General features: G+C 44.8%; 1 long non-coding RNA gene across 1 annotated transcript; it reads left to right on the top strand.

Annotated features, from left to right (window-relative positions):
- Nucleotides 1-4,097: 4,097 nt before the first annotated feature.
- Nucleotides 4,098-15,370, top strand: LOC140211390 (uncharacterized). Its single transcript, XR_011889445.1, has 3 exons — nt 4,098-4,271; nt 4,439-4,516; nt 15,039-15,370. It is a non-coding gene; the product is annotated as an uncharacterized lncRNA (long non-coding RNA).

Genomic DNA, 15,370 nt, shown 5'->3' with positions numbered 1-15,370 from the left:
TGCCTGGCCTGCTGAGTTCCTCCAGCATTTTGTGTGTGTTGCTTGTACTAATATGTATAGTATTCACATTTGCTGAATTTTCTAAACTTCAGTTTAGCAAAATAATTTTGAGACTGGTTGACAAAAAAGAAGCGACATTGCAACCTGGGCTGTGGTGAAGGCATGGAAAGTACCTAGACATTATTTTGTTTACTGTCAGCTTTTCAAGTGTTCTGAGGCTGTGAGTGAGAGATTTCTAGCATTGAAAAGTTGATGCACATAAAATATCATTTCAAAATGCTGAGGAGTGGGCTAATGAAAATTGTATCTGGTGTTTCAAGACGTCATAAAGAACAGAGAGAGAGAGTATTTAGAGATACAAAGCCAACAATCGCTGAAATTCTTAAATGAAAGGGAATGCCAGAAATCCCAGCAAGTAAGGCAGTATTCAGAGAGAAAGAAGCGTGGCCTCTTCCCCGCAGGCTGAACACCTGAGCTTTCCTTGTCCTTACACCAAAACTGGTCAGTTTAAATGCAAGAGAGAAAGACTATTTATCTGAACTTGTTGGATTTGGTTTTGAGGGGGTATTATGTCCAATTTCTGGAGCATGTTCCATATTTTGTCTGAACAATGGGAAGCTCAGGGACCCCTTGTGGACTGAATGCAGGTTCCCTACAAAAACATCGACCAAATCTCCCTTTGCTTTCTCCAATGTAGAAGGAAGCCCACTCTGAACATGAGAAAATTTGTAGATGCCGGAAATCCAAGCAACACGTATAAAATGCTGGAGGAACTCAGCAGGCCAGACAGCATCTATGGAAAAGAGTACAGTTGATGTTTCAGGCCGAGACCCTTCAGAAGGACTGCAGAAAAAAATGTTGAGGAGTAGATTTAAAAGGTGGAGGGAGGGGAGAGAGAAACACAAGGTGATGGGTGAAACCTGAAGGGGGAGAGATGAAGTAAAGAGCTTGGAAGTTGATTGGTGAAAGAGATACAGGGCTGGAGAAGGGAGAGTCTGATAGAAGAGGATGAAAGAAAGAAAAGGGGGAAGGAGCACCAGAGGGAGGCAATGGGCAGGCAAAGAGATGAGGTGAGAGAGGGTAAAGGGCATGGGGAATGGTGAGGAGGGGGTTCATTACTAGAAGTTCAAGAAATCAATGTTCATGCTATCAGGTTGGAGACTACTCAGGTGGAATATAAGGTGTTATTCCTCCAGCCTGAGTGTGGCCTCATCACAACAGTGGAGGAAGTCCTGGATAGACACATTGGAATGGGAATGGATATCCAGCATCTGTATGGACTTCAAAGTTCAATGTTCAATCATTTTGCTGAAATGCTGAACTTCAAAGTTCAATGTTCAATCATTTTGCTGATGACATATCTATCGCTCGCTTAACTTCAAATAGTGGTGTGGAGATATACAGGAGAAAGATAGATCATTGCTGTTACAACAACAACCTTGCACTCAATATCAGTAAGAACAAGGAACTGATTGTGCACTCAAGGAAGGGGAAGTTGAGGAAACACACACCAGCCCTCATCAAGGGATCAACAGTGGAAAGGGTGAGCAGCTTTAAGTTCCTGGGTGGCAACAGCTCTAAAAATCTATCCTGGGCCCAACATATTGATGCAATTACAAAGGTAGCACGACAGCAACTATATTTCATCAGGAGTTTGAGGAGACTTGGTATGTTTCCAAAGGCTCTAGCAAATTTCTACAGATGTACAGTGGAGAGCATTCTTACTGGTTATTTCACTGTCTAGTATGGAAGGGCCACTGCACAGCATCAGAAAAAGTTGCAGAAAGTTGTAAACTCAGCCAAATCCATCATGGGAACTAACCTCCTCAGCATCCAGGACACCTTCAAAAGTTGATGCCTCAGAAAGGCGACATCCATCATTAAGGACCCCCATCACTCAGGACATGTCCTCTTTTCATTGCTACCATCAGGGAGGAGGTACAGGAGCTTGAAGACGTACACTCTATGTTTCAGGAACAGCTTCATCCCCTCCACCATCATATTTATGAATGGACAATAAATTGATGAACACTACCTCACTAATTTTTTTCCTCTATTTTTGCATGACTTATTTAATTTAATTTTTTAATATATACATACTTCTGATTGTAATTTAGATATTTTTATTATTATGTATTGCAGTGTACTACTGCCACAAAACAACAAATTTCACAAATTATGCCAGTGATATTAAACCTGATTCTGATTCTGAGTTCATCTACTTGCCTGGATAGGATAGTTCGAACAGCACTCACGAAGATTGTCAATGCCAAAGAAAAAACATCTGGTTGACTGGTATGATATCTTCCACATACAACTTCATTTCCTCTACCTCTGACACACACTGACCGTAGAATCATTCACCAACAATGTGTGCTACTGTTACTATCCTAGAATCTTTTTACGGCCCAAGCTAAACTCATGACTCTGTACTAAGAATAACATAGGTAGGGGCCTGGTGTTTAGGAATATCATCATGTACATGTTCTATTCAAAGCTGCACATCCCACAAATTCACTGTTACTTGATCTAAATCGTCCCAGCTGGTGGTGTAGTGATATCTGCACCCAACCTCGAGGCAAGTGATTCCGGGTTCAAATCTGGCCGGCACCTTGGACACTTTCCATCAATGCTCATTGAGTGTCCAGCCAGCTACTCGGCCTCATAAAAAACAGACAAAATCCTAAAGAAATGACAAGGTTGCCACCTGATGTACCACAAGGTGCAGAGAGGAATAACCAACTGGTCTAGATCCTGAAACTACATTCCCAACAGTGCTGTAGGGGCACCTTCTCCAGAAACCGTAAAATCCTTCTGGTTCAAAAAAGTGGTTTATTCCCTTAAGGGGAATTAAGAATAGTCTGCCACCCAAAATACGAGTAAATGAAAGCTTTCTCATGATAAGCTGCCCACTTACTTAGAATGATCTTTGAAAATTCCGAATTATATTGGTATATTCAACTATGACAAAAATATGGGAATATCAGCAAATTTCTTCAGTGATTTCACTGAGTTCCTGCTGTCAATGTGCTTCCGTCTCTCTTGTCACCGATGTATAATATGTGGAAGCCTACTGACTTTCAGTGGAAGATACCCCAGATCCACTAGAAGGATAAACTCAGATAGTTCCAGAGTTAGAAGGCCTGCCATTGGGCTACACTTTCTCACTGTTAGTGACAACAGGCTGAGTTGTTTAGTAGGTAGAGCAGAACAACAAGTGTTGAGATGAGAAATGTTGAAATTCTCAGAAGAAATAGCAGATTTGGACTCCATGAAATCAAGGCCATTCTCCCCATGTAGTAATTGAGCAAACCCAATATTCTTTTGGAAAACACATTATTATAGCCAGCATCTAGAGCCAGAGTACAAGTTTTGAACTGTAACAGTTTTGCTTTAAGTTAATTTACCTGAAACACTAAATCATTGTTTTATCTCTTTTGAAATGCTACTTGATTTGGACTATTCTCAGCACTTTCAATTCTTAGTTTTGGCAATAGATAAATAAGCCAATCACTTGACCACACACACAAAACGCTGGAGGAAATCTCCCTCTCTCTCTCTCTCTCTCTCTCTCTCTGTATCTCTGTTTGGCATAAGCAAAACATCGCACATTATCAAAAGCGCACCATCCATACCATGAAACAGGTTGGTAACTGCTCATGCTATGGGGATGTTTCACTGCAGCTGGCCCTGGAGCATGAGTATCTAAGGTCAAAATTGAAAAGCAGAACTGCACAGAGGTTAAGCTCTGCCTTATTATCTGCCTGCATTCATATTGGCATGGGCTAAGTAAGGGTAGAGAATTGAATGTTTATCTAAAAGACTAATGAGGGAGGAATGGGTTTCAATATATGAATACTAACACTACTCATGAGGAATTAGGGAACTGTTCTGTTAGATGGTCTTTGCTTGAATTGGCAATCTGGTGTATCGGTAATGCCACTACCTCACTTCTCTACCACTCTACGTTTGATGCTGACCTCTGCTACCGTCTGTCTGGAGTCCACACATTCTGCCTCCTCTCACATTCTCGAGGTGTTCTGGTTGATAGCTTAATTGTTCACTGGAAATTGTCCCTCATGTAGGTGGCTGGCAGGAGAATCGAGAGAAAGAAGAGAAAATCTGCAGCTGCTGGAAATCCAAGCAACACACATATAATGCTGGAGGAGCTCAGCAGGCCAGGCAGCATCTAGGAAAAGAGTACAGTCGATGTTTCGGGCTGCAGGATTTTGGGCCGACTGGTTACAATGTAGCCAGTCAATTCTGCTTAGGTATTTATTAATTATTATCATACGATGTTCACTGTCTATGAACCCATGAAATTCATCCATTTACTGCCATTTTGTTAACTCAACCATCCTCCCCCCCACCCCATGTGAAGAAAAAACCTGCTGTGCCTATTTTTAACTCAGATCTCTCCCTCTCTCTCTCCCATGAGCTTTATTCATGATATCTTGGAGAGGGGAACTTCTAAGTGTGGGATTCAAACGCCAAATAGAAGAGAGAGCGCAGCCAGGTAAGTCTAGACACTAAGGCAATGAGGCAAATATGCCCACGTATCATTAGCCAGTTCATTGCCCTTCAGTTTTCCTTCCTTCTTTTCCAGTACACTATCAGACTGCAGAAGAGAGGGCTCATACAGCTTACACTTGGTTCTGTGCACCCATTTGGCTTTTGGCCACCATCAGAGCACTTACAGCTGGGAGAGGGAGAGGGAGAGCGGAAGGGGGGGAGGGAGAAGGAGAGGGACTTCTCAAGGGCAAATAGTGATGGGCAACAAATGCTGACTTAGCTGCCAACACCCACATCCTGTAAGTGAATAAATAAAAAGAATAAATAAAAATCATGTCGTATGGCGTCACTGTGAACTGGAACAAGGATGGCCAGATGAAGGGCGAGTGCTCTTTTAAAATCAAATTTTGTTTTAACCATAGCATGACCTCATTCCCTGTTTGCCTTGCTGCTATAAAGTGTTGTGTAACCACTGGATTGAGGAGTAGCATTACTGTTTGAGGAGCCAATACTGTGCAGGGATGGCCCAATATTATAGGTGCTGCCTTATCAACCATCACTGCTGTTGCCACCACAGCTTGTAGGCAGTCAGGCAGGCGACGCACCACAGGTGGTAGATGAATGGACTAATATTCCACTGGACTTTTCAAGCCACCATGTTCCTGAGCCAACAAGGTGCTGGCAAATCCTTCCTTTTCATTAGTATATAGCTGGAAGGACTTAGAGTAGTCAGGAATGACCAAGGTTGGTGTGTGGACCACTTCCTATTTCCGAGCCTCGTATGCCTGTTGCATTTCTGGGCTCCATTGGACCTGCAGATTTTCTCTTGTTTCTGAATCAAGATGAAGTTGTTTTCCAATAAAGCAAATTATCGAGGTTGGTGATAAAGGCTATATTGTCAGCAAATGGGTTCTGGTGATGGAAAATTTAATGAGAACGGATCATATGTCAATGCATGGTAGTGAAGTGTGCAATGATAATCAGAACTTGTCAGGAAGAGAGTACATGTAGCCATTAGATTACAATTTTTCTCTTTATTTCAGAGTTCCAGCGTCTGCAGTTTTATTGTTTTCCAATCACTCTTTGTAGAGGCAGTTAGATTGTTGGGTCAATCCGAAGGGTAAGTAATCCATTGTTCTTCACTTGCACAGATTCAGTGTAAGGGACTATGCTAAAGACATGCAGGAGGAAGGTCTTTGGATATACAGTCTGTAAATCATTTGGAAAACCATCTTGCCAAGTATTTGTTATTTTGGGTTTTCAGGATAAATGGTCTCGAGAACACTTTAGTACTTTGACCTAAAATTTTGAGAATTTAATGAACCCTCACATTCCTTAGTAATTTCCTTCATTCATAAAATAACAAAAATAGATAAAAATTACTGTATGTTCCAAAAAATCATAAAAACTATTTAGGTAGGTGACAATATTTTGTCTTGGACACGTGAACAATTCTGTCAGTTCACACAGATATTTAATTTGATATCTCCTTGCAATACAGGAAGCACCAGAACTTTAGCACCAAAATCTCTTGCAAGAAGTTAAATAGCTGGACTGAGGCTGGTTTGCTTGCTTCCTCTAAAATGATCAAGAATCTATCACAGATTTAAGTAGCTTCATAACGTTTCATACATTTTTTAAAAAATCTTCAGATGTGGAAAATCTGTTATATATTAAAAAAACAGGAAAAGCTGGAAACATTCAGCAAGTTGGGCACCACTTGTGGGAAGAAACAGTTAATATTTTAGGTATGGGACTTTTTATCAGACCTGGGAAAGAGAAGCAAATCAGTATAGTTATCAAGCAACACACATCAAAGTTGCTGGTGAACGCAGCAGGCCAGGCAGCATCTCTAGGAAGAGGTACAGTTGACGTTTCAGGCCGAGACCCTTCGTCAGGAGAAACGGGATTAATTCAGAAAGGTAGACTTTTCAGTGTAGATGAGTTGGAATTAAGGGCCTTTTTATTTGCTGTTTAAATCTATCACTCCATGACTGTATAAGGTGGCAGGACACTGGAAACTGAGGGTCACTCTTGTGGATTTCTGTGCAGAGTGACCACCAGGGCTAGAGGAGGGACATTGTGAACACCAAAGTGGAAGAAATGCAAGTAAGTCACTACCCATCAGAAGGGTGGGTGCCTGGATGAAAAGACAGGTATTACACTTCCTGTGGTTGCATAGCAAAGTGTGACATGACAGGTGTGTCATGGTCTGGTCCGTGAAGTCCGTATTCCAGTTCACAGTCCGGTCCGTGGACTCTGGACTCTGGGTCTTCCAGCTGTCCCTTGATTGAGTTGACCATAGGCACCTGATTCCCATCTTGGGGCTTGGAATATAAGAGGCCTTGGGGTTGAGTGGGGGCTGCTGGTTTGTTTTGTCAAGATCCCCTGGGAGCAACCTGCTGGTGGAAGGCTAGAGTGGCTGCTTGCCATCTTTAGGCTGCCTTGGGGAATCATCCCCTCATGGAGCCTTGCAGTCAGTAGTCGGAGCTGTCTTTGTGGTATGGACTTGGCTGTTTCCTGGGCCAGATGAGTGGCTGCCAGCTACTCTGAGCTAGGTAGGGATCCAGCTGTTTCTGTAGCCAGCTGAAGTTGCTGGTCGAAGTGAGACTTGGAGCTACCCTGAAGCAGAAATGGAACTGTCTGTTGTTCTTTGGTGTTTTTCTCTTCTTGTCCTCACCTCCGTGCGGTAAGTCAGGCTGTTTTGCCGTTGCCCTGCGGGGGGTAGGAGGGGATCCTGTCTCATCTTGTCTTGTCCTTGCCTCTGTGGGGTAAGTCAAGCTGTTTTGCCATTGCCCTGTGGGGGGATCTGTCTTGTCTTGTCCTTGCCTCTGTGGGGTAAGTCAGGCCGTTCTGCTGTTACCCAGAAGATGGACCTGTCCCACCTTAGTGTGGAGAGGTTGAGTCCTGGCTTGTCCAAGTATAAGTCCTGGCTCTATGTCTACGTACTGTTCTGTTTCATGTTGGTGTTGCGTTAATGATGAGTCCCGGCTTTTCGAAGGACAAGTCCCGGCTCTATGTTAATGTTCAGTTCCCAGTCGGTGTCTCAGCTGCAGCCTCCGAGTTATCAGCCTCAAGACGATGCATTACAAGACGATGATCCCGCAGCCAAAGCTCTTAAAAACCCAAGCCTCGGGGATCCCGCAGCCAAGCTCTAAGAACCCAAGCCTCAGTGATCCCGCAGCCAAGCTCCAAGAACCCAAGCCTCGGGATCCCGCAGCCAAGCTCCAAGAACCCAAGCCTCGGGGATCCCGCAGCCAAGCTCCAAGAACCCAAGCCTCGGGGATCCCGCAGCCAAGCTCCAAGAACCCAAGCCTCGGGGATCCCGCAGCCAAGCTCCAAGAACCCAAGCCTCGGGGATCCCGCAGCCAAGCTCCAAGAACCCAAGCCTCGGGGATCCCGCAGCCAAGCTCCAAGAACCCAAGCCTCGGGGATCCCGCAGCCAAGCTCCAAGAACCCAAGCCTCGGGGATCCCGCAGCCAAGCTCCAAGAACCCAAGCCTCGAGGATCCCGCAGCCAAGCTCCAAGAACCCAAGCCTCGAGGATCCCGCAGCCAAGCTCCAAGAACCCAAGCCTCGAGGATCCCGCAGCCAAGCTCCAAGAACCCGAGACCCTGGCCTCAAGCCTTAAGAGCAAAGACCCCAGCCTGTGTCCAAGCTCAGGCCTCTAGACCCCTGCCACGTCCTGTCCTGAAGCCATGTCATGTCCTTGCCTGGTTCTGGGGTCTGAGCCCAAGGCAAGACCCAGGTTCTGGGTCCTTGTCCAGTCTCGGGCTCGGAGTCCAAGCCTTGTCTCCTAGTCCATGGTTTCTAGTCCTGGTCCTGCTTCCCCTAACCCAAGTCTGCATTCTTGTCCCTACTCCTGGTCTGAATCCTGTCACGTCCCTACTCTAGTCAAGTCCTGTTCCTTGTACTTCAGTATCTGTGTCATGCATTTGGGTCCATTCCCAGTGCCCCATTGTGGCAAGGTGGGGACAGAAGACCTGACCAGGATCCATGAATGCAGTAATCCCTTTGGAATATTGAAAGAGGGGAAGAGAAGAATATTGTTTGGCAGTGGAAACTTACTGGAGCTGCTGGAAATTGCAAATGTTGAAAGAAGAGGAGGTTCAATACAATCTGAAAGAGTAACCCCTCTTTCTCCATCAGAGCACATTGCTGCTTGCAGCACTTAATATCAAATTCCCCAAATTTACAAAACTTGCTCTTTCTTACTGTCCACTCTTTCCAGCCATTATTTTGGTTCAGCCTTTCCTTTTCTCCTTTTTATTTTTTACATATAGGATCTGGCCAACCAACCATGCCCCAGAACCTTTCATTAACAATGTATTATACAGAGAGAGAGAAACTTATCTTATCTCAACTGGAACATTAGGTATCTATTCTTTAGAGAATTCCCCTTTGTTCTCCTTCCCATCCCTCCCACACTTTCCCAGCAACCTGGGCAAACTTATCTCCCTCTTTGCCAGTTCCGAATTGCAATTTTAACTGTTTCTCTTCCCTCAGATACTGTCTGAGCTGCTGCGAATTTCTCGAACTTTTTGTTAATAACCCTTATTACTGAGTTATTATGTTAGGAGAATTGTTTCTAAATTTGTAACAGTTCTTACAAATGAAAGTCCCAATTTTAATCTGGCAACATTGAGGCTTGAGTCAGATGGCAAGACATTTTGAACACACAAGAGACTGCAGATGCTGGATCCTGAAGAGCCTTTGACAAGGTTCCAGATGGCAAGTTGACAGGGAAGGTTAGGTCCCTCGGGTCCAGGGAGAGCTAGTTAGTTAGAGTCACAGTTAACTCGGAGACAGGAAGCAGGGTGGTGGTTGAAGGTTGTTTCTCATACTGAAGACCAGTGACTTGCGGTATGCTGCAGAGGTTGGTCTTGGGACCCTTGTTATCTGTTATTTATATAAATGATTTGGATGCAAAAACAAGGCTTAATCAGTAGGTTTGTGGATGATTAGATTAGTTTATGAGGACATGCAGTCCTCTTTTATTGTCATTTAGTAATGCATGCATTAAGAAATGATACAATATTCCTCTGGTGTGATATCACAAAAACACAGGACAGACCAAGACTGGAAAAACTAACAAAAACCACATAATTATAACATATAGATACAACAGTGCAACAACACCATAACTTGATGAAGAACAGGCCCTGGCACAGTAAAAAAGTTCAAAGTCTCTCGAAAGTCCCACATCTCATGCAGACGGGAGAAGGAAGAAAACTCTCCCTACCATGCCCGACCACAGTCCGACTCTGAGTCATCCGAAAACTTCGAACTCTGATCAGTCCTCCGACACCGAGTACCGAGCACCATCTCTATCCGAACGCTTCAACCTCAGCCTCGGTCGCCAGCAGCAGGCAAAGCCGGGGATTTTGGGGCCTTCCCTCTGGAGATTCTCGATCGCACAGTAACAGCGGCAGTGAACCGGGCATTTCAGAAATTTCTCCAGATGTTCCTCTGTGCTTTCATGTCTGTCTCCATCAAATCAGAATTGTCCACGGCCCCTATTTAACAGATACGATATCATTTCACTGGAGAGCTACGTGCGCTGCGTCGCGCTGCCCACTTCTCCTCCCGCCGCGGATATGAAATTCGGAAGTGTTGTTGATAGTGCAAGATTTTTATCATAGACTATAGGGGATCTTGATCGGTTAGGGAAGTGGGCTGAGGAGTGGCAAGTGGATTCAATATAGGCGAGTGTGAGGTAATGCATTCTGGAAAGTCAAACCAGTGTAGGACCTTAACTACAGATGGTAGGGCACCAGGGAGTGTAATGGAACAAAGAAACCTAGAAGCATGAGTGTATAGTTCACTGGAAGTGATATAGTGATAAGTGATACCTTCATAGCCAGATTACAAACCCAGCACCCGAGTGCCCTCATTACCATCTCAGGTGACTTCAACCATGTTACCATGGCTAGAACACTGCCCAACTTCATGCAGTATGTGAGCTGTACAACCAGAGGGGAGAGGACTCTGGATTTGATGTATGCTAATGTTAAGGATGCATACAGCTCCTCTCCCCTCCCCCCACTGGGAAGGTCAGATCATAACCTGGTGCATCTAAAACCCTGCTACGTGCCTCTGGTGAACAGTAAACCTGCAACCTCGAGGACAGTGAGAAAATGGTCGGAGGAGGCTTATGAGGCGCTCCAGGGTTGTTTTGAGGTGACAGACTGGCAGGCACTCTGTGAGTCACATGGAGAGGATATTGATGGGCTCACAGAGTGCATCACTGATTACATCAACTTCTGTGTGGACAGCAATGTTCTGACAAGAACTGTCCTTTGTTATTCAAATAACAAGCCATGGGTGACAAAGGACATTAAGGACGTCCTGAACGCTAAAAAGAGGGCGTTTAGAGATGGAAATAGGGAGGAGCTGAGGGCAATACAGAGGTACCTGAAAGCCAGGATCAGGGAGGCTAAAGACAGGTACAGGAGGAAGCTTGAGTGGGAACTCCAGCAGAACAACATGAGGGAGGTCTGGAGGGGAATGAGGACCATCACTGGTTTCCGGCAAACTAGCAACAGAGGAGCTGAAGGCAGTGTGGACAGGGCCAACGAACTTAACCTGTTCTTTAACAGATTTGACATTGTGGCCCCTGCCCATCCCCCACATGAGCCATCTGTTGTCAGCCCCAACCAACACATATTCCACTCTCCCCTCCTACCCCTCCTCACAGTCCCCCACCCTGCCCTCATGACTATACCCCTTCCCCACACGAAACCACCACGGTGGGCTTCACAGCTGAACAGGCGAGGAGACAGCTGAAACGTCTTAACCCGAGCAAGGCTGCATGACCAGATGGTCTCAGTACCAGGGTGCTCAAAGCCTGTGCCCCTCAGCTATGTGGAGTACTTTGCCATGTATTCAACCTAAGCCTGAGGCTCCGGAGGGTTCCTGTACTGTGGAAAACGTCCTGCCTCTTCCCTGTGCCGAGATGCCGTGCCCCAGCAGCCTCAATGACTACAGACTAGTGGCATTGACCTCCCACATCATGAAGACCCTGGAGAGACTTGTTCTGGAGCTGCTCCGGCCTATGGTCAGGCCACACTTAGATCCCCTCCAGTTCGCCTACCAGCCCCGACTAGCAGTTGAGGATGCCATCATCTACCTGCTGAACCGTGTCTACGCCCACCTGGACAAGCCAGCGAGCACGTTTTTTGACTTCAGTGCGTTCAACACCATCCGCCCTGCTCTGCTGGGGGAGAAGCTGACAGCGTTGCAGGTGGATGCTTCCCTGGTATCATGGATTCTTGATTACCTGACTGACAGACCACAGTACGTGTGCTTGCAACACTGTGTGTCCAACAGAGTGATCAGCAGCACTGGGGCTCCACAGGGGACTGTCTTGTCTCCCTTTCTCTTCACCATTTACACCTCGGACTTCAACTATTGCACAGAGTCTTGTCATCTTCAGAAATTTTCAGATGACTCTGCCATAGCTGGATGCATCAGCAAGGGAGATGAGGCTGAGTACAGGGCTACGGTAGGAAACTTTGTCACATGGTGTGAGCAGAATTATCTGCAGCTTAATATGAAAAAGACTAAGGAGCTGGTGGTAGACCTGAGAAGAGCTAAGGTACCGGTGACCCCTGTTTCCATCCAGGGGGTCAGTGTGGACATGGTGGAGGATTACAAATACCTGGGGATACGAATTGACAATAAACTGGACTGGTCAAAGACCACTAAGCATGTCTACAAGAAGGGTCAGAGCCGTCTCTATTTCCTGAGGAGACTGAGGTCCTTTAACATCTGCCGGATGATGCTGAGGATGTTCTACGAGTCTGTGGTGGCCAGTGCGATCATGTTTGCTGTTGTGTGCTGGGGCAGCAGGCTGAGGGTGGCAGACACCAACAGAATCAACAAACTCATTCGTAGGGCCAGTGATGTTGTGGGGATGGAACTGGACTCTCTCACGGTGGTGTCTGAAAAGAGGATGCTATCTAAGTTGCATGCCATCTTGGACAATGTCTCCCATCCACTACATAATGTACTGGGTGGACACAGGAGTAGATTCAGCCAGAGACTCATTCCACCAAGATGCAACACAGCGTGATAGGAAGTCATTCCTGCCTGTGGCCATCAAACTTTACAACTTTTCCTTGTTGGGCTGAGTGGCTTCTGTCCATACCCTATTGCTCTATGACGCTATGTGAAGACACTGGAGAAGCACGATGGGTCAGACAGCATCTATGGTGGAAAATGGACAGTCAGTGCTTTTGGGGCAATATCTTGATCGATATTTTTGGTCAAGATATTGCACTAGGTCGCTTTGCCTTTATCCATTTGCCTCCACAGATACTGCTTGATCCACTGAATTTTCCAGTGATCTAGTTTTTGCTCCAGATCCGGGCACCTGCAGTTGTGCGTCTCCAGCTAGTTCAGATTGATGGCTGTGCGTCACTGCCATCTATTGTCAGATTTAGAACAATACAGTACTCGCAGGTCACAAAATGCAGTTCTGAAGTTGCCTAGAAAATCATTTCCGTTTTGGTAGTGTAACTGTGGCTTATAATCACAACAATACCGAGTGCTCTGCCTTTGAAATTCATTCTATTGAACTCAATAGAGAGCAAAAAAAATCAAAGACAAAATACAACACAATGTACAATGCAGAGTACATTAAAACTCAGCATGAGCAAACAGAGATTAAATTCTAGATAAGTATACTACTTACCTTCAGAGATTGCTCCAGTGCAGATATGAGATAGATAGAAACATAGAAAATAGGTGCAGGAGTAGGCCATTTGGCCCTTCGAGCCTGCACCGCCATTCAGTATGATCATAGCTGATCATCCAACTCAGAACCCTGTACCAGCCTTCCCTCCATACCCCCTGATCCCTTTAGCCACAAGGGCCATATCTAACTTCCTCTTAAATATAGCCAATGAACTGGCCTCAACTGTTTCTTGTGGCAGAGAATTCCACAGATTCACCACCCTCTGGTGAAGAAGTTTTTCCTAATCTCGGTCCTAAAAGGCTTCCCCTTTATCCTCAAACTGTGACCCCTCGTTCTGGTCTTCCCCAACATCGGGAACAATTTTCCTGCATTTAGCCTGTCCAATCCCTTTAGGATTTTATACGTTTCAATCAGATCCCCCCTCAATCTTCTAAATTCCAACGAGTATAAGCCTAGTTCATCCAGTCTTTCATCATATGAAAGTCCTGCCATCCCAGGAATCAATCTGGTGAACCTTCTTTGTACTCCCTCTATGGCAAGAATGTCTTTTTTCAGATTAGGGGACCAAAACGGCACACAATATTCCAGGTGTGGTCTCACCAAGGCCTTGTACAACTGCAGTAGTACCTCCCTGCTCCTGTACTCGAATCCTCTTGCTATAAATGCCAGCATACCATTCACCTTTTTCATTTGCTCCAAATGAAAAATATTTGCTCCAGATTTTGTACTGAAGCTCATTAGAATATTTTTTCTATAGTTTAGCTTGTGTGACAATGCAGCAGAGAAAATTACTGAATGTGCAATCTACATTAAGAGGTGACAAATAATTCATCTTTACTCAGCTACAAAGTGTTTCTGAGATTGGATTAATCTTGGAGAGAGAAGGAGAAATTTGCAAGCTGGAAATATGCAAGTGGAAAGAAAGATTTAGGGGAGAACTTCCATGGAGCTTCATGCAAGTTCCAGAAAATGGTGGAAACAGTGGATTGTATAGCAAGACATTTGGAAATACTGTAATTTGCAGAAATTATGTGGAGACAAGAAGCTGATTCTGGGACAAGAAACTATGTGGTAGAACAATTGTCCCCTTGTGTAAAGAATAGCCAAATGGACATAGAATATGTGGAGGATAGGATTTCTAATAGGACCCTCTCAGTAATTGTCCCCCTGTGTATATTTAATTTACTACAGTACATTAGAAATACAACAGTACAGTACATAAGAAATGGGCACAGCTCTGTTCTTAAATGAAGAAAAACAGTTCAAATTTAGCAAGGAAGTATTAACCAGTTATGTTATATATTCAATAATCCATATCGGAAATAAAGAGACACAAGAGACTACAGATGCTGGAATTTTGAGCGACAAAAAGGTACTGTTGGAACTCAATGTGTCAGGCAGCATCTATGGAGGGAACTGAACAGGTAAAGGTCTTGAACCAAAGCATCTGATATCCATTTTCCTCCATAGATGTCTCTTGGACCATTGATTTCACCCAGTGCCTTTTGTGTTGTATGTGTGAAGTGTCCCCGCTATTACACCAGAAAACTCTGCAGGCTAAGCCTTTTATCTGCAGAACTACAGATAGAAGAATTTTACAAGTGTTTTTTACTCTAACTTGCACCTTCCTGTTCATGCAAATTTCATCCTGTTCATTAACTTGCCTTGGTCAGTATTTTTTAATATTTCTAACCACTCCATTCCCACTGCCTTCCCTACTTATATATCTCCTCCAGTCCTACAACTATCCTCCACTTCTGATCTCTACCATTTTTGCTTTCACTTAGCATGAGAATAAGCGCTGAAATATTCTCTCTGAATATTTTCAGATGCCTTCTTAGACTTGCGGACATAGGGGACTGCAGGCGCTGGAATTTGGAGCAACAAATAATCTGCTGGAGGAACTCAGTGATTTAAGCTACATCTGTGGCAGGAGTGGAACTGATGGTGCTTCGGGTTGAAACCCTGTGAGGACCTGCAAATCCAATAAGGACCACAGCCAGCAAACAAAGAAGCAAAGGTGACATCAGCACTACCTAAGGCAGGAGACCACCTCTTGTGAAGAGTAGCAAAAGGAGCCTCCCAAAGATGCCTGTGATTGGACCCAAGCATAATGGGAGACAGACAAATAGTTAGAGCATAAATTAACTATTGCATGATT

The sequence above is a fragment of the Mobula birostris genome, chromosome 17 (genome assembly GCF_030028105.1).
Source record: "Mobula birostris isolate sMobBir1 chromosome 17, sMobBir1.hap1, whole genome shotgun sequence".
NCBI lineage: Eukaryota > Metazoa > Chordata > Chondrichthyes > Myliobatiformes > Myliobatidae > Mobula > Mobula birostris.
This window is presented reverse-complemented; position numbering and strand designations above follow the sequence as displayed.